Consider the following 26,393-nt stretch of genomic DNA (forward strand, 5'->3'; position numbering starts at 1 on the left):
TATTTACCATTCCTGTTTCAAGATTGGTGAGGTATGCAATTTATTTCCACTATACCCTTCTAATGTAATGGTTCTACCTTGCCAAAGAGCTGAAAGAAGTGGAGCCAACTGACTGTGGACTTACACCTCTTGAAACTTTGAGCCAAAATATATTTGTATTGCTTGAGTTGTTTAACTCATGAGCCTTGACACAGCAAAGACAAACTAGCATACTTCTTTTTATTAAGGGAGTCTCAGAAACATTTTGTCTTTTTTCTCTTCTCCCTTCTCTCTTTTGATTTTTTTTTTTTTTTTTTGAGATAGGATCTCACTGTGTAATCTGGCTAGCCTAGACCTTGGAATATAGCTCAGGCTGTCCTTGAACTCAAAGAGATTCATCTGCTTCAGCATCCTGAGTGCTGATATCATAAGCAAGCACCACTAAGCCCAATTTATAAAGTGCTGAGATCAAACCCATATTCTTGTGTATGTTTGACAAGCACTCTACAAATTGTTCTATATCCCCAGACCCATGGTTATAATTCTTAATTGTTTTCTTCATGAAAATTCTATAGTTTGTTGATTGTAATTCATTCCATAATTTCAACTTTCTTAAGGTATAGATAAATAGTACCTATCAGATGCTAAGGTCTAAGCTATGTATTCGGATGTATTATTGGTGATAGTCGAAAGAGCCCCATCTAGCACACATTTATTATCTCAATTTTAGAAATAAGTAACTAAAAACAATAATAAACTAAATACTTTGATCAATGTCACAAAATTAACAAATACTAAGCCTTCTTCCATGTAGTCTACTATTTCTCTTTCTCTCCCTCTCAAACTCTGTCTCCCCAACCCTCTGTTTAAGACAAAATATCATCTAGCCTAGGCTTGGACTTGTTTGTTCTCACTATATTGTCATTGCTAAGGTTAAACATCTGATCCTCCTCCCTCTACCTTACAAGTGATGGAATCAGACCTATGTATCACCATGGTTCTCTTTCTTATTGAAAAGAGATTTTTCCCCTTCCCCACACTTTTTGCTTGTTTAATTTGATGCTATTTCTTATTTTTTTTTATTTAACTGGACTTTCAAAAGGCTACTTAAATATTAACACTCAACCTTTTACTTACCTTGTTTGCCTCTCCACTTACTGGACAAAAAAAAAAATTCATTTAAAGAGTTCTAGAATGGTTTAAATGTTGTTATGGAAGAATAGGAGATAAGAGACAGATACCATATTCTTAGGGTTGGAAAATTTCTATTTGTTAACAAAAGTTTTCAATCAGATGGTTGTGAGATGCCATGTAGATGCTGGGAATGAATCCAGGTCTTTTGGAAGAGCAGCCAGTGCTCTTAACCACTGAGCCATCTCCCTGGCTCTCCTAAACCATTTTTTTAAAGTCTGATGCTATATACCATAGAAATTAAAGATGTTTAATAGAAAATCCATTTTGAATACAAAATTTTTATTTTATTTGAATAAAAAATTTCTAGACTATGATATGCAATCTAGACGCAAGTTATTTAATTTCAAATCCTGAATTCCTTTGTCTGTGTATAAGGGAAAATAGTATCTGTGGAGGTCTTAAGAATTTAGCTACTTGGCCTGTACATGGTACCCAGTTTGTGGAGGCTTAGGAGGTCTGGCATTGCTAGAAGTATATCACTGGGGCCAAGCTTTGAAGAGTTAAAAACCATGCACATTTTCCAGTATGTGCTTTCTGCTTAATATTTGTGGTTCAAGAGGTAAGCTCTCTGTTTATGGTCCAGGTGCCTGCTATCTCTTCTCCACCACAATGGGCTCTAAGCCTCTGGAGCAATATTCCCTATATAAACTCTTTCATATGTTGCCTTGGCCACATAGTTTTAGCACAGCAATAGAAAAGTAACTAATACAATTTTTATACTATTTTCAAGAAAATTAAGTAAAGAAAAGTGAAATATTGGTAACTATACCTAATGTTTGGAGGGCATTCAAAAAGTGTTATTTATTACTCGTATTCTAACAATTTTACAAATGATAAGTTTCAGTAGGTAGACAGCTAAGTCAATTATTTATAGTGAGTTAAACTCCATTCCACCATTATATCTAATTCATACATTACTTCACTGACTGGAAATTTCAAATTATGCTTAATGAGAATGCATATAACAATTATAATATTCATAATATTAAATTTTTCATTGTTTTAAACTGAGTATGGTGGTGCATGACCGTAATTCCAGTAGTCTATAGTTAGAGGCAAGGAGATTAAGAGTTTAAGGACATTTGTGGCTTCATAATGAGTTTGAAGCCTACATGGGCTACATGAGACACTGCCTCAAAAAAAAAAAACAATTATAATGACACATATATGTGAAATGTTGTTCTAAGCACATTACTTTGACTGCTAATTTAAAATTGATTTTTAAATCACAAACACATTATTTTTTGTTTGTTTTGTTTGTTTGTTTATTTGTTTGTTTGAGACCAGGTTTCATTGTGTGGTCCTGGCTGTCCTAGAACTCAATTTGTAAACCAGGCTTGCCTCAGACTCAGAGAGCTACTGACCTCTGCTTCCTGAGTGCTAGGATTAAAGGCATGTGCCACCACACCTGACTTCATAAATTCATTCTTAAAGCTTCAAAAATGTCATTGTTTTTGTGGCAATATGTCTAGTATTATATATAATACTGATTGTTCCTTGAATATTGATCTTTATTATGAGGACCAGAGAGATGGTACAGTTGTTAAGAACACTTGTCTTCTAGAGGAACCAGGTTCTGTTCTCAGCACACACATAGCAGCTTTCACCAGTTTGTAACTCCAGTTCCAGGAAATCCAATGCCTACTTCTGATCTTTGTGGTCCCTGCATACACTCAATGTGCATATATACATGCAGACCCAAGACACATATACAAAAATAAAAACGAATAAATACGTTCTAAAAAGATTCATCTTCATTGTGATGAAAAGAAACACTTATGGGGGGATGGAATCCAAGAAGGCGGGGATGAGCAGGCACCATATCTGAGGAGCACAGGATCCAAAACTCCAAAAACTAGTGAGTGCAGGGGCAGCTGAAGCCAGAACACAAACATTGAGGTTTCCTGGGTGAGAGGGGACAACCTGTGAGCTGGGACAGTTTGGATCCAGGTCACCTGTGGATGTCTCCGGGGACTCTGAGTGGAGAATATTCAATGCCCTGCATTTCCCCTTTCCCCAAGCACTGGTATCTCTGCTTGGCAAGGCAGTTGGCAGTGGCCTCTGCCCCAAGCACTGAGACTGCTTGGTTGAGACTGCAGTGATTGCCCCAAGCTCAAGCCTCCACCCTCAGTGACTGAAAAGGCACAGGCAGGCCTCCTGGGGTGGAGGGTATGGGTGGGAAGGGGCTGCTGCTGGGCAGCAGCTACTCTAAGTTCAAACCTCCAAGCACTCAGTGACTGAAACACCACAGGTGGGCATCACTGAGCTGGTACTGAGGCTGGTCAGTAGCTAGTCCAAGCAGGAGCCTCCATTCACTGGTTGACTAAGGCTACAGAGGTATACCTGCCTGGCAGCCAAACAGTGGACACCACTGAGCTGATGAATCTCCTACACTCTCATTTGCCGCTGGGGGCCCAAATCTGAGAATAGAGAACAGGAGGATAACCTATATTTTCTGATTAGGCCTGCAAGCAAGTGAGGGCACCTTCAAGTGAGTGCATGCAGAGCCCCAGATCCAGGGTCCCTCTGCTCTAACAACTAGACATCAGATCCATCCCACCCACACCCTCACTGTGGACAACATAAGGATCCTTGGGACAATGTTCTCAACATTGAAAACCATACTCTGTGGGTCTCCCAGTAGAGTCTAAGCAAACAATTCCTGGAGCCCAGACAGATCTGAATAGCAAGACAGTACAACAGGCCTATAGGCCCCTGAGGTATTCAGGCCACCAGCACATGCACATTGGGCCCGCGAAAAGCACCAGTACCCACAGCTTTTCCCCACTCCCTGCAACCCCCCCCCCGAGGGAATAAGCACCACCCTTCAGACATCTACATAATCTTGCACCCTCTTCTCAAGACACACTGCACACACTTGTGCATATGCGCCTGCAACCTTCCTCCCTTAGCTACAAATGAAACACCACCATCCACTTTCAAACCAATGGACTGTGCTCATCTTCCTGAAGAATACTCCAGACACCATAGACAGACTGATCCAGTCTGAAATATAGACTCCAGGAACAAACAGCAAAGATTACAGATAAACAGATGGCTAGAGGTCAGCATAAGAACACATCCAACAAAAATTAGGACATCATGGCTTCACCAGAAACCTCCAAAATAATAGGATGGATTTAAACATAAGAAAATTATTTTTAAAACTATTCTTATCCAGTTATTAGAGGCACCTAAAGAGGAAACTAACAAACCATTCAAAGAAATACAGGCAAATATAGCCAAACAAATAGAGGCACAAGTTGAGGCACATAGAGAGGAAATGAACAATAATAACAACAAAACAGAGGCCAAAATAGAAAGACAGGACTCCACATTCAAACAGATGAAGGATAATGGTGCAAGACATGAAAACAGAATTAGAATCAATAAAGAAAACACAGAGAAAACTCTGGAGCTGGAGAATTTAGAGAAAAGCTCAGGAACCACAAAGGTAAGTATCACCAATAGAATACAAGAGATGGTAGACAGAATCTCAGGCACTGAAGACACAGTTGCAGAAATGGATACATCTCTCAGAGAAAAAATAAAATCAGAAAAGTTCCAAACAGATAAGTTCCAAATATCCAAGAAATCAAGGAAGCCATGAAAAGACAAAATCTAAGAACAATAGGAATAGATGAAAAGAAGATTCCAGGCTCTAAGGTCCAGAAAATATTTTCAAGAACATCGTAAAAGCACATTTTCCCAACTTTAAAGAAAAAGATGTCCAAAAACATACAAGAGGCCTACAGAACATCAAATAGACTAGACCAGAAAAGAAACTCATCACGTCACATGATAGTCGAACACTAAATCTACAGATAAAAGAAAAAAAGTATTAAAAGAAGCAAGGGAAAAAAGCCAAGTAATATATAAAGGCAGACCTATCAGAATTACACCAGACTTCTCAACAGAAACTATGAAAGCCAGAGTGGCCTGTGCAGATGTCATGCAGAATCTAAAGAGCAAATATGCCAACCCAGACTACTATACCCAGCAAAATTCAATCAACATAAATGGAGAAAACAAACTATTCTATGATAAAACTAAACTAAAACAATGTCTACACGGCAACCAGGCCCTATAGAAGATACTAGAAGTAGAACTACAATCCAATGAAATCAACTACACCCAAAAAAACTCAGAATATAGATAACTTCACAACAAAGAATTAAAAGAAAACAAGCATTGAAACACAGTGACACCACCAACCCCACAACAAAAGGAAATAGCATTCATTGATCACTATTATCTATCAACATCAATGGACTCAAATCTCCAATAAAAAGACACAGACTAACAGAATGGGGGCAGAAACAGGATCCAACATTTTGCTGCATCCAAGAAACATACCTCTGCAACAAAGAAACACTACCTCAGAGTAAAGGGCTGAAAAAATGTTTTTCAAGCAAACTGACCCAGAAAACAAGCTGGGTTAGCTATCTAAATACTTAATAAAATAGATTTAAAACCAAAATTAATCAAAAAAGACAAGGAAGGGGTCATCATTCTCATCAAAGGATAAAATCCACCGGGAGGACACCACAATCCTGAACATCTATGCTCCCAATACAAGAGCACCTGCATTTACGAATAAAAGCAAGCCTCAAGACATATAAGAAGATGGAAACAATCCCTTGTATTCTATCAGACACCATGGCCTAACTAGTCCTCAACAAAAGAAATAACAAAAAGCCTACATACACATGGAAAGTAAACAACTCTCTACTCAATGACAGCTTGGTCAGGGAAAAAAAGAAAAAAAGAAATTAGAGACCTCCAAAATTTAATGAAAATGAAGGCACAACTTACCCAAACCTATGGAACACAATGAAAGCAGTGTTAAGAGGAGAGTTAATAGGACAAAGGGCCTCCAGAAAAACGTTCAAGATATCTCATACAAGCAACTTAACAGCACACCTAAAAGCCCCAGGGGGAAAAAAAGCAGACACACCCAAGAGGAATAGAAGATTGAAAATAATCAAACTCAGAGCTGAAATCAATGAAGTAGAAACAGAAATAATTCAAAGGATCAATGAGACCAAGGAGCTGGTTCTTTGAGAAAATTAACAATATAGACGAACACTTAGGCAAACTAATTAAAAGGCAGGAAAAAACTATCCAAATCAGCAAAATCAGAAATGAAAAGGAAGACAGAAAGACAGATACTGACAAAATCCAAACAATCATTAGGTCTTACTGCAAAAGTCTATATGTCACAAAATTTAAAAATCTAAATGAAAAGGACAATTTTATTGATAGATTACATCTATAAAAATTAAAAGAATATCAGGTAAACAGATTAAATAGTCCTATATCTCCTAAAGAAATAGAAGCAGTCCTCAAAAGTCACTCTTCCAAAAAAAAGTCCAGGGTCAGGTGGTTTCAGCGCAGAATTTTACCAGACCTTCAGAATTAACTCCAATTCTCTTCAAACTATTCCACAAAATAGAAACAGAAGAAACATTACCAAATTCATTCTATGAAGCCACGGTCACCTTGATAACTAAACCCAACAAAAGAAGAGAACTTCAGACCTATCTCTCCTATGACTATTGATGCAAAAATACTCAATAAAATACTTGCAAACTGAATCCAAGAACACATAAAAGAAATCATCCACCATGACCAAGTAGGCTTCATCCCAGGCATGCAGGGGTGGTTAATATATCGAAATCTATCAATGTAATCCACCATATAAACAAACTAAATGAGAAAGACCACATGATCATCTCCTTAGATGCCTAAAAGGATTTGACAAAATCCAATACACATTCATGTTTAATGTCTTGGAGAGATCAGGGATACAAGGCATATACTTAACATAGTAAAGATAATATATAGCAAGCCTATGGCCAACATCAAACTAAATGGAGAGAAACTTAAATCAATCCTACTGAGATCAGGGACAAGTCAAGGCTGCCCAATCTCTCCATATCTCTTCAACCTTGTACTGGAAGTCTTATTAAAGCAATAAGACAACTATAGGAGATCAAGGGGATACAAATCAGAAAGGAAGAAGTTAAAGTATCACTATTTCCAGATGATATGATAATATACATGAGCAACCCCAAAAATTCAACCAGAGGACTCCTTCAACTGATAAACACCTCTAGCAATGTGGCTGGATACAAAATTAACTCAAAAAAGTCAGTAGCCCTACTGTATACGAAAGACAAAAGGGCTGAGAGTGAAATTAGGGAAAAAACACTCTTCACAATAACCACAAAGGACATAAAGTACCTTGGTGTGACTCTAACCAAGCAAGTGAAAGACCTGTTTGAAAAAAACTTCAAGTCTTAAAGAATGAAATTGAAGAAGATATCAGAACATGGAAAGATCTACCATGTTTATGGATAGGTGGGATTATCAGAGTGAAAATGGCCATCCTGCCAAAAGCAATCTACAGATTCAATTCAGTTTGCATCAAAATACCAATACAATTCTTACAGACCTTGAAAAATCAATTCTCAATTTCATATGGAAAAGCAAAAAACCCAGAATTGCTAAAACAATCCTGTACAAAAACAGATAGTATGAAGGTATCTCCATCCCTGACCTCAAGCTGTTTTACAAAACAATAGTTAAAAAAAAAAAAACCTGCCTGGCACTGGCATAAAAACAGAATGGTGGATCAATGGAATCAAATATAAGACCCAGAAATAAACCCACACACCTATGGATACTTGATTTTTGACAAAGAAGCCAAAACCATGCAATGGAAGAAAGACAGCATCTTCAACAAATGGTTATGGTGTAAGTGGATGTCTACAGGTAAAAAAGTGCAAATAGATCCATACTTATCACCCTGTACAAAACTAAAGTCCATGTGGATCAAAGACTTCAACATAAAAGCAGACACACTAAACATGTTAGAAGAAAAAGTGGGGAAGAGTTTTGAACTCTTTGGCACAGGAGACAACTCCCTGAATAGAACACCAACATCACAGGCTCTAAAACTAACAGTCAATAGATGGGACCCCAAGAAACTAAAAAGCTTCTGTAAAGCAAAAGCCAATATCATCATAACAAAACGACAGCTTACAGACTGGGAAAGGATCTTTACCAATTGTATACCTGACAGAGTGCTAACATCCAGAATATATAAAGAACTCAAGAAGTTTACAGCAAAAAAAAAATTAAGTAACCCAACTAAAAAATGGAGTACAGAGTTAAACAGAGAATTCTCAATTGAGGAATATCAAATGGCACAGAAACACTTAAAGATGTTCAACATGCCTAGTCATCAGGGAAATGCAAATCAAAACGACCCTGAGATTTCACTTTACACCCATTAGAATGGCTAGGACCAAAAACTCAAGTGAGAACACATGCTGGAAAGGAAGTGGAGAACAGGGAACCTTCCTCCATTGTTGGTGGGAGTTTAATCTTGTACAACCTCTTTGGAAATCAGTCTTGTGCTTTCTTAGCCAATTAGGAATAGTGCTTCCTCAAGATCCAGCTATAGCACTCCTAGGCATATATCCAAAACTTGCTCAAGTACACAACAAGGGCATTTGGTCAGCCATGTTCATAGTAGCTTTATTTGTTGTAGCCAGAATCTGGAAACAACCCAGATGTCCCTGAGCTGAGAAATGGTTACAGAAATTGTGGTACATTTACACAATGGAATACTACTCAGTAATGAAAAACAAGGAAATCATGAAATTTGCAGGCAAATGCTGAGATCTAGAAAAGATCATCCTGAGTGAGATATTCCAGAAGCAGAAAGACACACATTTTATATACTGACTTATAAATGGATATTAGACATATAATACAGGATAAACGTACTATAATCTGTACACCTAAAGAACCTAAGCAAGGAAGAGGACCCTCGGTAAGATGATCAATTCTCATTCAGAAAGACAAAGGAGATGGGCATAGGAAGAGAATGAAAACAGGCAACAGGACAGGAGCTTACCACAGAGGGCCTCTGAAAGACTACCCAGCAGGGTATCAAAGCATATGCTGAGACTCATAGCCAAACTTTGGGCAGAGTGCAGGGAATCTTATGAAAGAAGAGGAGACAGTAAGACCTGGAGGGGACAGGAGCTTCACAAGGAGAGCAACAGATTAAAAAATTCTGGTCACAGGGTTGTTTTCTGAGACTGATACTCCAGCCAAGGACCATGCATGGAGATAACCTAGAACCCCTGCACAGATGTAACCAATGGCAGCTCAGTGTCCAATTGATGCCCTAGTGATGGGAACTGGAACTGTCTCTGACATGAACTCAGTGACTGGCTCTTTGATCATCTCCTTCTGTTTGGGGGTGCAGCCTTACCAGTCCACAGAGGAAAGCAATGCAGTGAGTTCTAATGAGACCTGATAGGCTAGGGTCAGAGGGAAAGGGAGAAGGACATCTCTTATCAGTGGACTTGGGCAGGGGCATGGGAGGAAATGATGGAGGGAAGGTGGGGTTGGGACAGGATGTTGGAGGGGGCTATAGCTCGGATTCAAAGTGAATAAACTGTAATTAAAAATATTAATAAATTTTTAAAGTGGAAAAAAGAAACACTTATTCCTAATAATGCAAGAAAAATTTTAAATAAAAAATGGCTTCTTTTGCTGGGCAAGATTGTTCACGGAGTAAGGGCACTCTCCACAAGCCCAGGGACCTGAGTTTGATACCTGTGTCACACATAGTAGAAGGAGAGAACTGACACCTACACATTGTCCTCTGACCTTCATGTGCTATCCATGGTATGCACATGCATATGTGTGAAAAATATATATAATAAATGAATGCTTAGATGTTGAGACTCATACCCAAACTTTGGGCAGAGTGCAGGGAATCTTATGAAAGAAGTGGGAGATAGTTAGACATGGAGAAGACAGGAGCTCCACAAGAAGAGCAACAGATCCAAAATATCTGGACACAGGGGTCTTTTCTGAGACTGATATTCCAGCCAAGGACCACTCAGGAGATGGCCTGGAACCTCTGCACAGAGGTAGCCCATGTCAGCTCAGTGTCCAAGTGGGTTCCATAGTAATGGGGACAAGGACTGTCTCTGACATGAACTCAGTGGCCTGCTCTTTGATCACCTCCCCCTGAGGGGGAAACAGCCTTACCAGGCCACGGAGGAAGACAATGCATCCACTCCTGACGAGACCTGATACAATAGGATCAGAAGGAAGGGGAGGAAGACCTCCCCTATCAGTGGACTGAGGGAGGGGCACGGGTGGAGAAGGGGGAGGGAGATTGTGATTGTGAGGAGAGGAGGGAAGGTGTTACAGGGGGGATACAAAGTGATAAATTGTAATTAATAAAAATAAAAAATAAAAGAATGTAATGCTACAGAAAGAAAAAAATGGTCTTTTAAAAGAAATCAAATGTATAGTTAGGCATGGTATCAAATCGCTGTCATCTCAACACTTGGGACTTAGATGGTAAGTTCAGAGTCATCATCAGCTACATAGTAAGAGGGAGGCCAGTTTGGGGTACATGTGTTTTATTTATTAAGATACCTTGTTGGGAAATTTTTTGTGTTTCTGTGTCTTTTTGTTGCTGAGGATCAAACCCAAAGCCTCATGCATGTTATGTGTGTGTGTGTTCTATAAACACTCAACCTTGGTGCCATTTATTTTTTTTTTTAATTTTCATCTTCTTGCTATTTCTTGGACTCTGTTGTATGTTTTTGTTTTGTGAAACGGACTCTGACTGTGTAGCTTGAGTCTGTCTCTACCCACTATGTGCCCAGGCTTCCCTCTCACAGCCTCATCTTTTGTAAGTCTGGAACTATAGGTAGGTTTTGTACCACCAAGCTCAGCTATGTGTATTTAAGTCACAATAAAGTTATTGTAGAACATACTATATGAGTGTTTTAGACATTATGCTTCATATTAGTGTATATGTTCTGGAGACAAGAGCTCAACTTGTGCTCTCACTTACTCTGCAGATGAAGCTCTCTTTGAACTCCTCACCTTCTTGCTTCCATCTCTGCAGTGCTGGAATTACAAGTGTGTACTACCGTGCCATGGTATTATACTTCTTAGTATAAAGCAATATTTTCATTTTTGAGTAAATCCTACTTCTTGTGGCATACTTTTTATTCCTGGATTATATTAAGATACCATTGCATAAGGATTTCTTTTTCAATGTAGGGTCTCATGTACTCAAGTCCTGACCTGAACTCATCATTAGCCAAAGATGATCTTTTACTTCAGATCTTCCTGCCTCCATATTCTGAATGTTAGGAAACAGTTTTGTTTTTGTTTGTTTGTTTTTCATTTTCTTCAAAACAAATTATACAGTATTGTTAAAAAACTCAACAGTCGCAGATTAAAGATTTCTTCACTAATATTAAAATTGAAAACTATGACTTTAGTAGAAGGTGTGTGCATGTGTGTGTGTGAGTGTGTGTATGTGTGCAAATGTACATGAATGCATGTGGAGGCCAGAGGATGACATCAAGTGTCTTCTTTTACTCTCCATTTTATTTATTTTCTTTTTTATTTTTAGAAATTAAAATGCGTATTTAACAATTCTAATCAGTTGTTCCCTTTTTTTCCTCGAACCCTCCCATGTATTTCCCTTGCCCTCTTAAATTCATGGCCTCTTTTTCTTTGTTGATACAAGTATATGTATATGTATTTGCATATATGTACATATATATTTATATATAGAGAGAGAGACAGAGAGATATTACATATAGTATATTTTAATATATTCATAAATGTATAAATACAACCTACTTATCCCATATAATATTGCATATGTATATGGTTTCAAAGCTACCATTTTATTTGTAACAAGGTCTCTCATAGAATATTCATCTTACAAATTTGGCTAGACAGATAGGACAATGAGTTCCTGGGAACTGCCTGTTACTGCCCACATCTATCTCTGATGTGCACCACACACCTGGCTTTTTATATGGGTACTGAGGATCAAACAGATGTCTTCATGCTTGAGCAGCAAGCATTTTACTTACTGAGCCATCTCTCCATCCCCTAGTTGATTACAAATAGAAACAGAAACAATACTGATAAAATCTTTTTTATATCTAAATAATTGGCAACCTTGATTTTAATTAATAGATTTTATAGTGTTCTGCTTTTACCAGAAAATCAAAAAAGTAAAAGGAAATATTTTTGTTAAGTTTTAGGGAAATCAGTAGGATGTGTGTGTGTGTGTGTGTGTGTGTGTGTATTGTGCTTACATATGTATATTGTTCAATCTCTGTATATAAAATGAAATTCTACAAAACACGGGTTAATCCAAATAATACAGAATTTTTAATATTCAAAATATTATGAAAGTCAGTATTCTGCAGAATTAAGTATTCTGTATACACCAATTCATGAAAAAAATCTCATAGTTAATTCTAAGAAATTCTAGTTAATCATTCAATACATGCCACAATCCATCCTTTTCCAAGGTCTCTGATTAATAAATATTGCACCTTACTTAACCTTAAAATTCATGAAAGTTCACATTACTCATTCAGTTTAATTTTGTTTGAGACATGGTCTCATCCTATATCTCATCTCAGACTGACCTGCAGTGCACCATAACCCAGGCAGGCCTTAAACTTACAGCAATCCTCCTGCCTCTGCTCCACAAGTGCTAGGACTGGAGGTTTGTTTTGTATTTTTAAACCCTGTAGTTGAAGTAAACTCACCTGCTCCCTAAATACCTACTCTTTAAAAAAAATGTATTACAGATTAAAGTTGCTCTACGAATGTCTGATGAGGATTTCTTACTTGACCAAGCTCACTTTCCACTTCAACTAACATCAAAGTGCATTTTTACCGCTGTCCTTTAAAATTCTGATGAGATCACTACTAGGTCTACTTCTCTCAAAACAGCTCTTTCTCAGCATGATAGAAAAAGAATGTGAGAGTCAGAAAAAAATTGTTCTAATATGGGTCCTTTCATTGACTTGTGACTCTAGGGCAAAATTACACAATTGTCTTGGTGTTTTATAAAGATTTTATACAATGGATAGGCTTGCCCTACATGTAAAATTCTACACTCTTCTGTCTTCCCTTCTTTGTCACTATTTCTTCAATTTCAGTTTTGAATACAGAGTCAATAAAGATGCAAATATTAAGTCTCTGATTTTTTCTAAATGCAAATACTAACACATTGCTATTCCTTTTGGCTTTCAGTTCTTCTAGATATTGTCTTTTCTCCTTTGTAAGTTGTTTTGTAGGGACTCCAGTTCTTTCATGAAAAATATACTTTATCTTTTTAAAAATTTATTTAATTTTTTTTTGCAATTGCAAGAGAGCTTTATTATGAGAGCAATCAAACTTGGGACCCAAGTCTCACTTGCGCAGCAGTATATATATATATATTTTTTAATAATTACAGTTTATTCACTTTGTATCCCAGCTGTAGCCCTATCCCTTGTCTCCTCCCAATCTCACCCTCCTTCCCCTCTTCCCATGCCCATCTCTAAGTTCACTGATAGGGGAGGTCCTCTTACCTTTCCTTCTGACCCTAGCCTATCAGGTCTCATCAGGACTGGCTGCCTTGTCCTTCTCTGTGGCCTGGTAAGGCTGCTCCCCCATCAGGGAGAGGTAATCAAATAGCCAACCACTGAGTTCATATCAGAGACAGTCCCTGTTCCCATTACTAGGGAACCCACTTGTACACTGAGCTACCATTGGCTACATCTGTTCAGAGGTTCTAGGGGTTCTAGGTTATCTCCATGCATGGTCCTTATACTTTATCTTAAAATCTGTTTTTCATTAAGCAGTGTCTTGCTCTTGCCCTTACATGTACCCACCCCCCATCTCAGCAGTCTTTCTCATTGAACACATTATTTGTAGGTCCTGCAAAACCACTTGGATTATTCCTGGTTCAGCTTCTATAGTATGGACAGCTCTCCAGTGATCCTAGCAGCGTCTCATGTGACTTCCCAAATATCTTGGTCCTGCAACCTTGGGGAGTGCTTGCCTCTCTCATCTTCCTTTGATCTCACACCACGCTGCTCTGCAGATATTCAAGTGAGATAACTCCCACTCTATCTTAACAATCCTTAGCCACCTGACACCCACCCTAAGGGATGATTCTAAGATAAAATGTTACCTCCTTGCATTTCAGCACAAAATTGATTTCAGTCAGGAACTTCGTTGAAATGGAGATTGTCTTCCTTAGGTGCCTTTCTGCTATTTCTTCTTTCTTGAAAAGTTTTCTTACTTCTTGCCAAACTTTTATTATTCCCATTTTCTCATACATAACATTTTCTTCTTTATATAGAGCCTTGTACGTGCTAGGCATCCACTGTTACCTCTTGCATTATCTCCAGCCCAAAACATTCTTCTCCTTGTATTTACCCTCAAATTATTGTGTAGCTTTTATTTATTAACTTGAACTATATTGATATAGATATATCTACTTTTCAGAATAATTCACTCCTTAACTCTGTGCAGTCAAGCATCTATGAGTACTGCTGCTGAAAAAAAAAGCAATGTAATTTAACAACTGTACTCCTGTTTTTGCTGCCTGCGGGAAAAACCTTTTTGAAACTTCAAAAGTTTCTGCACTGCTTTACTGTTTCCTTCATCTTTCAAAATCTCTAAATGTTTATTATATGTTTTATTTTTCTTTACTTTCTGCTCACATGATTTAGCCTGCATTACTAAAGTCTCATTATTATCAACTTCAGAGTTTCTGTTTGTTTCTCTTTTCTAGGTAATTCATATTCTCATGGCTTTAGCTACCTTCTTTGATCTAATGAAATCGAATTTCTATTTGTAGTCTTAATACTTCTTCTGAACTTAGTTCTACATTATGCTTTTGTTTAGATTTACTTTTATTAATTTTAACTGCGCATATGTTTGTGTATTGACATGTATTATGTGCACATATATGCAGTGTCCACAGTGTCCAGAGATCCTGGATGCCACTAGAGCTAAGTTAGAGGTGGCTGTGACCTTCCAGATGTCGATGTTGGGAACCAATGCCAGGTACTATGCAAGAATGGTAGGTGCTCTTAACTCCTAACTCATCTTTCCAGCCCCATCATACTTTTATTTTTTATTTCAACAGAGACTGAATACTTAGTATATGCCAGGAAGGGTGATAATGACAATTAAAAGATGAACAAAACACATGTCTTGTATATGGCAAACTATTGATAAGTAGAAAGAAATTACTGTACAGTGTGGTAAGTGCTGTAATTGAAGTAGATTTTATTATGAGAACATACTTGGTGGCTGGCTCTTTGATCACCTTCCCCTGAGGAGGGAGCAACTTTGCCAGGCTACAGAGGAAGACAATGCAGCCAGTCCTGATGAGACCTAATAGGCTAGGGTCAGAGGGAAGGGTAGGAGGACCTCCCCTCTCAGTGGTCTTGGGGAAGGGCATGGGAGGAAGTGAGAGAGGGAGGGTGAGATTGGAAGGGAATGAGGGATAGGGCTAGAGCTGGGATACAAAGGGAATAAACTGTAATTAATATAAAACATAAAAATTAAAATAAAAAAGAAACTCTTAATCTAATTTTAGAAGAGGGCAGGGAGTATTTCCCAAAGAATGTAAAATTTAAGTATAGACTTAAAGGCTTGATAGATGAGTAAGAGTTAAGCATGGGAAGATAAATGGAATGGGACGACAAAGTTGAAAAGATAAATCCAGACAAAGGGGTTCAACATGTACAAAGGCCCACAAGTCACAGATAGCATGGTGTTTGAAGGAAACTACCGGTAAAATTCCAGATAGCTTAGCTGGAATTAATGAAAAAGTGATTTAATTGAAGCTGAAGCAATATCTCCAAAGTTTTTAGTTTTAGTAATTTTTGTTCAAAGAATTTTGTTCATATATTCAGATCATGGTTTCCCATGCTCAACTCTTCCCTGATCCTTCCTGCTTACTCAATCTCATACTCTTTCTTTCTCTCTTAAAAAATAAAAAGGAACATACAAACAGAAAGCAAAACAGAACAAAAATCAAAACAGTCACACACACATACTGATGGAGCGCTCCTTTATTCCCAGAACTTGGGAGGCAGAGGCAGGTGGAGCTCTATGAGCTCAAGGCCAGGCTGGTCTACAGAGTGAGCTTCAGGACAGCCAAAGCTACACAGAGAAACCCTATCTTGAAAAACCAAAGGAAAAAAAAAAGTCTCACACGCACACCCAAAACCCAGAAAATCAGAAACCAAAATATATAAGCAAAAGATAATAAGACAAAAATTGCCCAAACAAAGCTATATGACACAAAATGTCTATAAAAATATCATTTGTTTTGGCCAACAACTCCTGGGCATGGAACCTATCCTGAAATATGGTTAATATAACCAGTGAAACTCCATTGGATAAAGATAATTTTTCTTTTCCAAGTGAGTACCTGTTATTGATAACTGAGCCCATGGCCACTCTCACATCAGTGCGGGGACCCTGTGTGGCTTGAACCTCTTATAAGACCTAAATATGCTGCTATATAGTCTTTGAGTTCATATGTTCATTGATCTGTTGTGTCTGGAGGAGACTGTTTCCTTGGACTCAGCCATCCCCTTTGTCTCTTACAATCTTTCTACCTCTTCTTCCCCATAACTCCTTGTGCTCCAAGGGAAGGGGTTTGATGAAAACATCCTATTTAGTACTAAGTACTCTGAAGTCTTTTACTATATGCAAATTTTCCAATTGTGGATCTCTGCATTCATTCCTCCCTACTGTAAGAAGAATCTTCTCTGGTAATAGCTGAATGAGTCACTGTTCTTTATAGGAGAATGTCATTTGGAGTAATTTCATTGCTCTGTCTTTATATGTCAAGCCATCACACCAACCAAACCATCAGCTCTGTTTTTCATGTTAGTGATAAAACCTTCCCAGAACTCATCAGTTACTGGGAACAAATACATCACTAAACTAGAAACAAGTTGGTTAATGTAATGCACAACATGTGAGCCCAGCATTATGGAGGCTGAGGAAGAGTGATTTTCAACCAATTCTAGGACAGCTTGGATTACGTAATGAGTACCATCTAGAGCCATATAGCAACACTCTGTCGCAGGAAACCAAAACAAGCATACTAGCAATGGAAAAAGTTGCTTTCTCTTACCTGCAAATAAGCCAATGATGTTAAGAGGATAAACAGCTAATGATCACATAGTTAACCATATAGGTTTCAGTGACCTTGCTGTTTTTTGTGTGGTCAAAATAAGGTTTGTTATGATGATACAAGCTAAAGGACTGTGTGCCAAAATAACTCTAATTCTGAGTATCATAAAAGTCCAGAAATTTAACTTGTGATTCTATCATTATTATCACAACACTGAATAAGTTGTTTTATTCTTTGCCTCATGTCTCCTATATAATAAAGAAGGTAGTGGAACACAAGATTTCTAATGCCCTTTACAGTTCTGATATTTTATAAAGACCTATACTGTAGAAACCCTGTTGGGAAGAATAGAAATAATAGCTGAAGATAGTGGCATATATTTGTAAGCATAGCATTGGGAGCTGAAATCAGCAGGATAAGAAATTTAAGCCATCAGTTCCAAGATGGTGGCGACCAGCATGCACAGTGTCTGAGGGGCACAAGATCTAAAACTCAGAAACTGGTGAGTGCAGGTGCAGCTGAAGCAAGAACATCCACATTGAGTTTTGTTGGGCAAGAGGAGACAACCTGTGAGCTGGGAAAGTTTGGATCCATGTCACCTGTGGATGTCTCCAGGGACTGAGAGTGGAGAATATTCAACCTCCTGCACTACTCCTTTCCACAAGACCTGTATCCCTGCTTGGCAAGAAGGCCAGCAGTGGCCTTTGCCCCAAGCACTGAGACTTCGTGGCTGAGAATGCAGTGATTGCCCCAAGCTCAAGCCTCAATACTCAGTGACCAAAACAGAACAGGTGGGCCTCCCTGAGCTTCCCCTGGGACAGGTCAGCGGCTTGTCCAAGCAGGAGCCTCCACTCGGTGACTGAGGCTACAGAGGCATATCTGTCCAGTGGCCACTGAGTTGATGGGTGTCCTGCACTCTCATTTGTCCCTGAGCGCCCAAATCTGAGAGTAGAGAACAGAAGGATCCCCTGTTCTTCTGATTAGGCCTGCAAGTGGGTGAGTGCACCTTTAAGTGAGTGCTTGCAGAGCTTCAGAATCAAGGTCCCTCTAAGACTAGCAGCCAGACTCTCCCACCCACATGCCCACTGTGGGCAACATAGGGATCCTTGGGACAACATTGTATCCCCTACTCTGTGGGTCTCCCAGAGGATTCCAGGCGAACAATTCCTGGAGCCCAGACAGATCTGAATACAAGGATAGTACAAGAGGCCTATAGGCCACTGAGGTATTGAGGACATCTTCACATGCACATTGCACCCATGAACAGTGCCAGCATCCCCACCTTCCCCTCAACCTGAACTCCCTGTGCTTAAGTGCCACCTTTCAGGCATCTACAAGCTCTAGCACCGTCTCCCTCAAGGCAGACTGCCACACACATGCACATGCTTTTGCATATGCGCCTGCGACTTTCCTCCCTTAGCTACAGATGAAACCCCAACATCCACTCTCAAAACAGTGGACCTCTCTCATCTTCGTGAAGAATACTCCAGATACCAGAGAAAGACGGACCCAGTCTGAAGTACAGAATCTAGGAACAAACAGTGAAGGTTACAGTTAAGCAGATGGCTAGAGGTTGGCGTAAGAAAACATCCAACAAAAATCAGGACATCATGGCTTCACCAGCAACCCCCAAAATAAATGGATATTTTAATCCATTGGAAACATAGGAAAATTATTTTAAAGCTATACTTACCCATTTATTAGAGGCAGATAAGGAGGAAACGAACAAATCTTTCAATGAAACATAGGTAAATACAGCCAAACAAATAGCAGCTCAGGTAGAGGCACAGTTAGTGGCAAATAGAGAGGAAACAAAAAAAAAAATAGAGGCCATCATAGAAAGATAGGATTCTACATTCAAACAGATGAAGGAAAGGGTGCAAGGCATGAAAACAGAATTAGAATCAATAAAAAAAAACCACAAACAGGGGGCGATTCAAGAAGGCAGGGACCAGCGCACACCTTATCTGAATGGGCAGAGGATCTGAAACACAAAAATTGCTAAGTGGAGGGGCAGCTGAAGCCAGAACATAGAAACTGAGGCTTCCATGGTGAGAGGGGACAACGTGTGAGCTGAGACCATTTCAATCCAGGTCACCCACGGACTTCTCTGGTGACTTAGAGTGGCAAATATTCAATCCCCCTGCACTTCCCCTTGACTGGCCTTCCTCATCCCTCCTCAGCAGAGGCAGCACATTGTGCCCAGGGCTCCTAGCACAGAACTTCCTGCTCAGTATCTGAGACAGAGAAGGCAGACCTCCCAGTCCCTCAGTGGCTGGCTTCCAGCTATATGGACCACCCAGTTCAGCCAGACCACCCAAGTCCACTGCTCCCCAGGGCCTCCAAGAAGGCATCTGTACCAGCCTCCCAGTTCTGCTGCTATGGCTGCACTCCCAGGGGACCACTATGCTAGCCTCCAAGTTCTGTGGCTGCAGCACCACTGAGCTGACAGAGTTCCTGCACCAACATTTGCCCCTGCAGGCCCAAATCTGAGAGAACAGGGGAAAAACTTGTGCTTTCCAATTAGACTTGCTAGAGAATGAGTGCATGCAGAGCCCCAGATCCAGGGTCCCTCTATGCTAGCAGCCAGACATTGGATCACTCCCACCCATACTGCCCACCCATATACTGACGGCGATATAGGAATTCTTGGGACAACATTTTCAACATTCAAATTCCTGTTCTGTGGGTCTACCAGACTAGTCCAGGCAAACAATTCCTAGAGCTCAGACAGAACTGAATACCAGAAGGACAGTATGACAAGCCTGTAGGCCAATGTGCATTGCACTTTCGAGCAACACCAGCACCAGCTCCCACACCTCCTCCTGGGACTGCACCTCACACCACTCCACATTCCAGGGATCTACACTTTCTAGAACACTGTCCTTCAAGACACACTTCCATGGACACCTGCAGGCTGGTAGGCCCACACTTGTGCATCTAGCCTGCAGACCTTTCTCCCTTAGGTAGAGCTGAAACACCAACGCACATGCTCAAACCAGTGGACTTCTCTCATCTTCCTGAAGAATATTCCAGACACCAGAGAAAGACGGACTCAGTCTGAAGTACAGAATCCAGGAACTAAAAGTGAAGGATACAGTTAAGCAGATGGCCTGAGGTTGGCATAAGAACACACCCAACAAAAATCAGGACATCGTGGCTTCACTAGGAACTCCCCAAATCAATGAATAATTCAGTTCATTGGAAACACAGGAAAATGATTTTAAAGCTATGCTTATCCAGTTATTAGAGGCACATATAGAGGAAACGAACAAATCTCTCAAATAAATAGCCACACAAATGGAGGCAAATAAAGAGGAAATGAACAAACCTCAAAGAAATACAGGCAAATACAGCCAAACAAATAGAGGCACAAGTAGAGGCACAATTAGTAGCATGTAGAGAGGAAACAAACAATAACAACAACAACAAATAGAAGCCACCATAGAAAGACAGAAATCTACATTCAAACAGATGAAGGAAATGGTGCAAGGCATAAAAACAGAATCAAAAAAGAAAACACAGAGAAAACCCTGGAGGTGGAGAACTTAGAGAAAAGATCAGGAACCACAAAGGTAAGCATCAACAATAGAATACAAGAGATGGAAGAGAGAATCTCAGGTGCTGAAGATACAGTTGCAGAAATTGATACATCTCTCAAAGAAAAAGTAAAATCAGAAAAGTTCCAAACACAAAACATCTAAGAAATCAAGGAATAATAGGAATAGACAAAAAGAAGATTCCAGGCTCCAAGGTCAAGAAAATATTTTCAAGAAAATCATAGAAGAACATTTTCCCAACTTAAGAAAGAGATATCCATAAACATACAAGAGGCCTATGGAATACCAAATAGACTAGACCAGAAAAGAAACTCCTCATAACGCATCATAGTCAAAACACTAAATCTACAGAACAAAGGTTTCAATCAACATAGATAGAGAAAACAAAATATTCCATGAAAAAACAAAATATAAACAATATCTACACAGCAACCCAGCCCTACAGAAGATACTACAAGGAAAATTCCAATCCAACGAAATCAACTACACCCAAGAAAACACAGGATATAGATAACTTCACAACAAAAAGTTAAAAGAAAGTGAGCATAGAAAAACAGTAACACCACCAACCTCACAATAAAAGGAACTAACACTCATTGGTCACTATTATCTATCAATATCAATGGACTCAACTCTCCAATAAAAAGACACAGACTAACAGAATGGTTGCAGAATCAGGATCCAACATTCTGCTGCATCCAAGAAACAAACCTCTGCAACAAAGATAAACACTACCTCAGAGTAAAGGGCTGGAAAAATGTTTTTCAAGCAAATGGACCCAGAAAACATGTTGAAGTAGCTACCCTAACATCTAATAAAATAGACTTCCAATCAAAATTAATCAAAGAAAAATGAGAAGAGGCACTTCATTCTCATCAATGGAAAAATCCACCAGGAGGACACAACAATCCTGAACATCTGTACCCCAAATACAAGAGCACATGTACATTTGTAAATTTAAATTGTTGAAGATTAAATCATGCATCGATCCCAACACCATAATAGTGAGAGGCCTCAACAATCCACTCTTACCAAGGGACAGATCTTCTGGTCAGAAGCTGAATAGGGAAATAATGATACTTACAGATGTCCTAAATCAAATGGACCTAATAGATGTCTACAGAACTTTTCACCCAAACTCAAAAGAGTATAACTTGTTTTCAGCACCTTGTGGAACCTTCTCCAAAATAGACCATAGAATTGGTCACAAACCAAGCCTCCACAGATACAAGAAGATTGAAATAATCCTTTGTGTACTATCTGATCACCAGGTAGTAAAGCTGGGCTAAAGCTGTACCTCAACAACAGAAATAACAAAAAGCCTACACAAACATGGAAACTGAACTCCTTGCTACTCAATGTCCCCTGGGTGAGGGAAAAAATAAAGAAAGCAATTAAAGACTTCTTAGAATTCAATAAAAATAAAATGCACTTAGAACATACCCAAACTTATGGGACACAGTGAAAGCCGTGTTAAGAGGAAAATTCGTAACACTAGTGCTTTCAAGAAGATATTTAAAACATCTCATACAAGTGACTTAATGGCTCACCTGAAAGCCCTATGGAAAAAAAGAAGCAGGCACACTCAAGAGGAGTAGATGGCTGGAAATAATCAAACTCTAATTTCAATAAATTAGAAACAAATAAAACAATTCAAAGAATCAATGAAACCAAGACCCAGAAATAAACCCACACACCTATGGATACTTGATTTTTGACAAAGAAGCCAAAACCACTCAATGGAAAAAAGACAGCATCTTCAACAAATGGTGCTGGTCCAACTGGATATCCACATGCAGAAAAATGAAAATAGATCTATACTTATCACCCTGCACAAAACTAAAGTCCAAGTGGATCAAAGACCTCAACATAAAACCAGATACTCTAAATCTGTTAGAAGAAAAAGTGGGGAACAGCCTAGAACTCATTGGCACAGGAGACAACTTCTTGAACAGAACACCAACAGCTCAGGCTCTAAGATCAACAATTAATAAATGAGACCTAATGAAACTAAAAAGCTTATGTAAAGCAAAGGACACTGTCATCTGAACAAAACAACAGCCTTCAGACTGGGAAAGCTTTTTCACCAACCGTATATCTGACAGAGGCCTAATATGCAGAATATATAAAGAACTCAAGAATTTAAACAGTAAAAAATCATGTAACCTAACTAAAAAATGGGGTACAGAGCTAAACAGAGAATTCTCAATAGCAAAATATAGAAAGGCAGAGAAACATTTAAAGAAATGTTCAACATCCCTGGTTATCAGGGAAATGCAAATCAATAGGACACTGAGATTTCACCTTATATCCATTAGAATGGTTAGGATAAAAAACTCAAGTGGGAACACATCCTGGAGAGGATGTGGAGAAAGGGAACCCTCCTCCATTGCTGGTGGGAATGTAAACTTGTACAACCACTTTGGAAATCAATTTTGTCCTTTCTCAGACAATTAGGAATAGTGCCTCTTCAATATGCAGCTATAGCACTTCTAGGCATATATTAAAAATTGCTCAAGTACACAAAAAGGACATTTGCTCTAGTATGTTCATAGCTGATTTATTTGTTATAGCCAGAATCTGGAAACAACCCAGATGTCCCTCAGCTGAGAAATGGATACAGAAATTGTGGTACATTTACACAATGGAATACTATTCAGCAATTAAAAACAAGGAAATCATGAAATTTGCAGGCAAATGGTAGGATCTAGAAAATATCATCTTGAATGAGGTATCCCAGAAGCAGAAAGACACACATGGTAAATATCCACCTGTAAGTGGATATTAGACATATAATATAAGGCAAACATACTAAAATCTGTACACCTAAAAAAACTAAGGAAGGAGGAGGACCCTGGGTAAGATGATCAATCCTCATGCAGAAAGGCAAAGGGGATGGACCTTGGAAGGGGGAGAAAACAGGCAACAGGACAGGAGCCTACCATAGTCAGCTGATGAAAGACTTTACACAGTAAGTTATTGAAAGAGATGCTGAGACTCATAGCCGAACTGCAAAGTGCAGGGAATCTTATGAAAGAAGGGGGAGATAGGAAGACCTGGAGGGGGCAGGAACTCCTCAAAGAGAACAAGAGTTCAAAAAATTCTGGGAATAGTTGTCTTTTCTGAGACTGATACTCCAACCAGGACAATGCATGGAGATAACTTAGAATCCCTAGAACCTCTGCACAGATGTAGCCCATGGCAACTCAATCTCCAAGTGCTTGCCCTAGTAATGGGAACAGGGGCTGTCTCTGTCATGAAGTCAGTGGCTGGCTATTTTATCACCTCCACCTGAGGGTGGGGGAGCAGCTTTACCAGGCCACAGAGGAAAACAATGTAGCCAGTCCTGATGAGACCTGATAGGCTAGGGTCATATGGAAGGGGAGGAGGACCTCCCCTCTCAGTGAACTTGGGGAGGGGCATGGTAGGGGATGAGGTAAGGAGGGTGGGATTGGGAGGGGATGAGCTAGGGGGATACGAGGGATACAAAATTAATAAACTGTAGTTTATAAAAATATAAATAAAAATTTAAAATGTGAAAAAAAATTATGTCATCCTCCACTACATTGAGTTAAAGTCTAGCCCAGGCTACATGTGATCTTGTCCTAAATAAGAAAATAAAAGCAGGGCACAATGGTTTCCAGCACTCAGGGAGTCAGAAGCAGACAGATCTTTGTATGTTTGAGTCCATCCTGGTTTACAAATTGGTTCCAGGACAACCAAGTCTATACAGACAAACACTGCCTCAGGAAATAAAAATGGACATTAAAAAAAAGAAATATCATATATGTATTTTTAAATTTTAATTTTGTTCTTCACATTTTTTTTCATTATATATCCCAATTGAAGCCCCTTCCTCAACTTCCACCAGTTTACCCTCCTTCCCTCTTCCCCTCATCCCCTTCCCCTAGTCCATTAAAAGGGGGTGTTCGCCACCATTGCCATCTGCCCATAGTTTGTTAAGTCTCTGCCTAGATCCCCTCCTCTGTGGCCCTGCAAGGCTGCCTCACCATGGGTGAGTGATCAAATAGAAGGGCAAAGGAGACCCTTGCTCAGATGTAGCCTATTGGCAGCTCAGTCTCCATGTGGATCTCTGAGTGAGGGGAACAGGGGCTGTCTCTATCATATATGTATTATTAATGTTCCATTTGTATATGTGTGGAGGTTATTAAGAATCATTCTCAGGACCTTGTATATCATAGGTAGGTCACTTTGTCTCTCTTTTTATTGTTTCTTTTTTTTTTCTATTTAGTTTGTTTTTGTTGTTGTTGTTGTTTTGTTTTGTTTTTTCAAGACAGGTTTTCTCTGGTAGCCTTGGCTGTCCTGAACTCGTTTTTTTTTTTAGACCAGGCTGGTCTCCAACTTACAGAGATCAACCTGCATCTACCTCCCTAAATGATGAGATTACACTCATGCACCACCGTGCCCAGCTTGTCTCTCTCTGCATAAATACTCTGATTTTTGTTTTGTTTTAAAAATGTTATGTGCACAGGTGTTTGGCCTGCATGCATGTCTTGTTTGAGGGTGTAGATTCTTGGAGTCACAGACAGCTGTGACCTTCCATGTGGGTGCTGGAAATTGAACCTCGGTCTCCTTTAAGAGCAACCAGTGCTCTTAACCACTGAGTCATCTCTCCAGCCTCAGTTTGTCTCTTTATGTAAAAACTAATTGGTAGTTGAGTAATGAAAGAACTTCAAAGCTTTATATATAATCTTACAATTTGTGGTTCTTTGAGGTTGTTTGTGTAATTTGTTTGAATTTTGTTTTCTTTTTTGTTTTCTGAGGCACAGTTTTATAATATAACACAGGCTTACCTGGAGCCACTATCTCTGGCCTGGAGCGTGTGATTTTTATGCTTAAACTTCCCAAGAGCTTGTGTCACAGTCATGAAACATCACACCTGGCTGGTTGTTTTTTGCTTTTTGTTTTGTTTTTGTTGTTGTTTGTTTTTTGAGACAGGGTTTCTCTGTGTAGTCCTATCTGTCCTGGACTCACTTTGTAAACCAGGCTGGTCTTGAACTCACAGAGATCCCGCAGTGTCTACCTCCCAAAGTGGTGGGATTACAGGCATGCACCAGTGCACCAGGCTCTGGCTGATTGTTTTTAATTTTTATTTAACTTATTTTTTGCTTAGGATTTTTTTCTTACATTTCCTCTAGATGGTGCTCCATAATAAAAAATCATTTTTTAATCTAGAAGCTACTGAAAAACACCTTGAGTTAAAATCTGCATTGTATTTCATCTATATAATAATTTATATAATACTTGGATTATGAAACATAATTATATTTCCCACATTTACAAGGTTATTTAATATAGACAAACCACCATCTGTATGTACTATTATCATCTGTCAAACTGTGTAACAATTGAATTTTTCATGTCTGTATTATGACATTCAGCCCTTAATTAGTGTTAAAATTACAGTACCCTATTGATCTGCTAAGTGCTGTGTTTCACTCATAGATTAAAAGTTTTTAAGAGCATAGAACATTCTAGTGTAGTGAAAGGCAGTTATCTTTAGGGATATGGTCACTGGTTAGTCAATGATGTTTCATTGGATGGGCTCATATCTATGAATATATGAACAGTACAAATTGAAGTGTGTGTGTTAGAGGTATGGAGATATAAGATGGATCTGG

The sequence above is a fragment of the Psammomys obesus genome, unplaced genomic scaffold (genome assembly GCF_907164565.1).
Source record: "Psammomys obesus unplaced genomic scaffold, mPsaObe1.curated_primary_1811, whole genome shotgun sequence".
Taxonomy (NCBI): domain Eukaryota; kingdom Metazoa; phylum Chordata; class Mammalia; order Rodentia; family Muridae; genus Psammomys; species Psammomys obesus.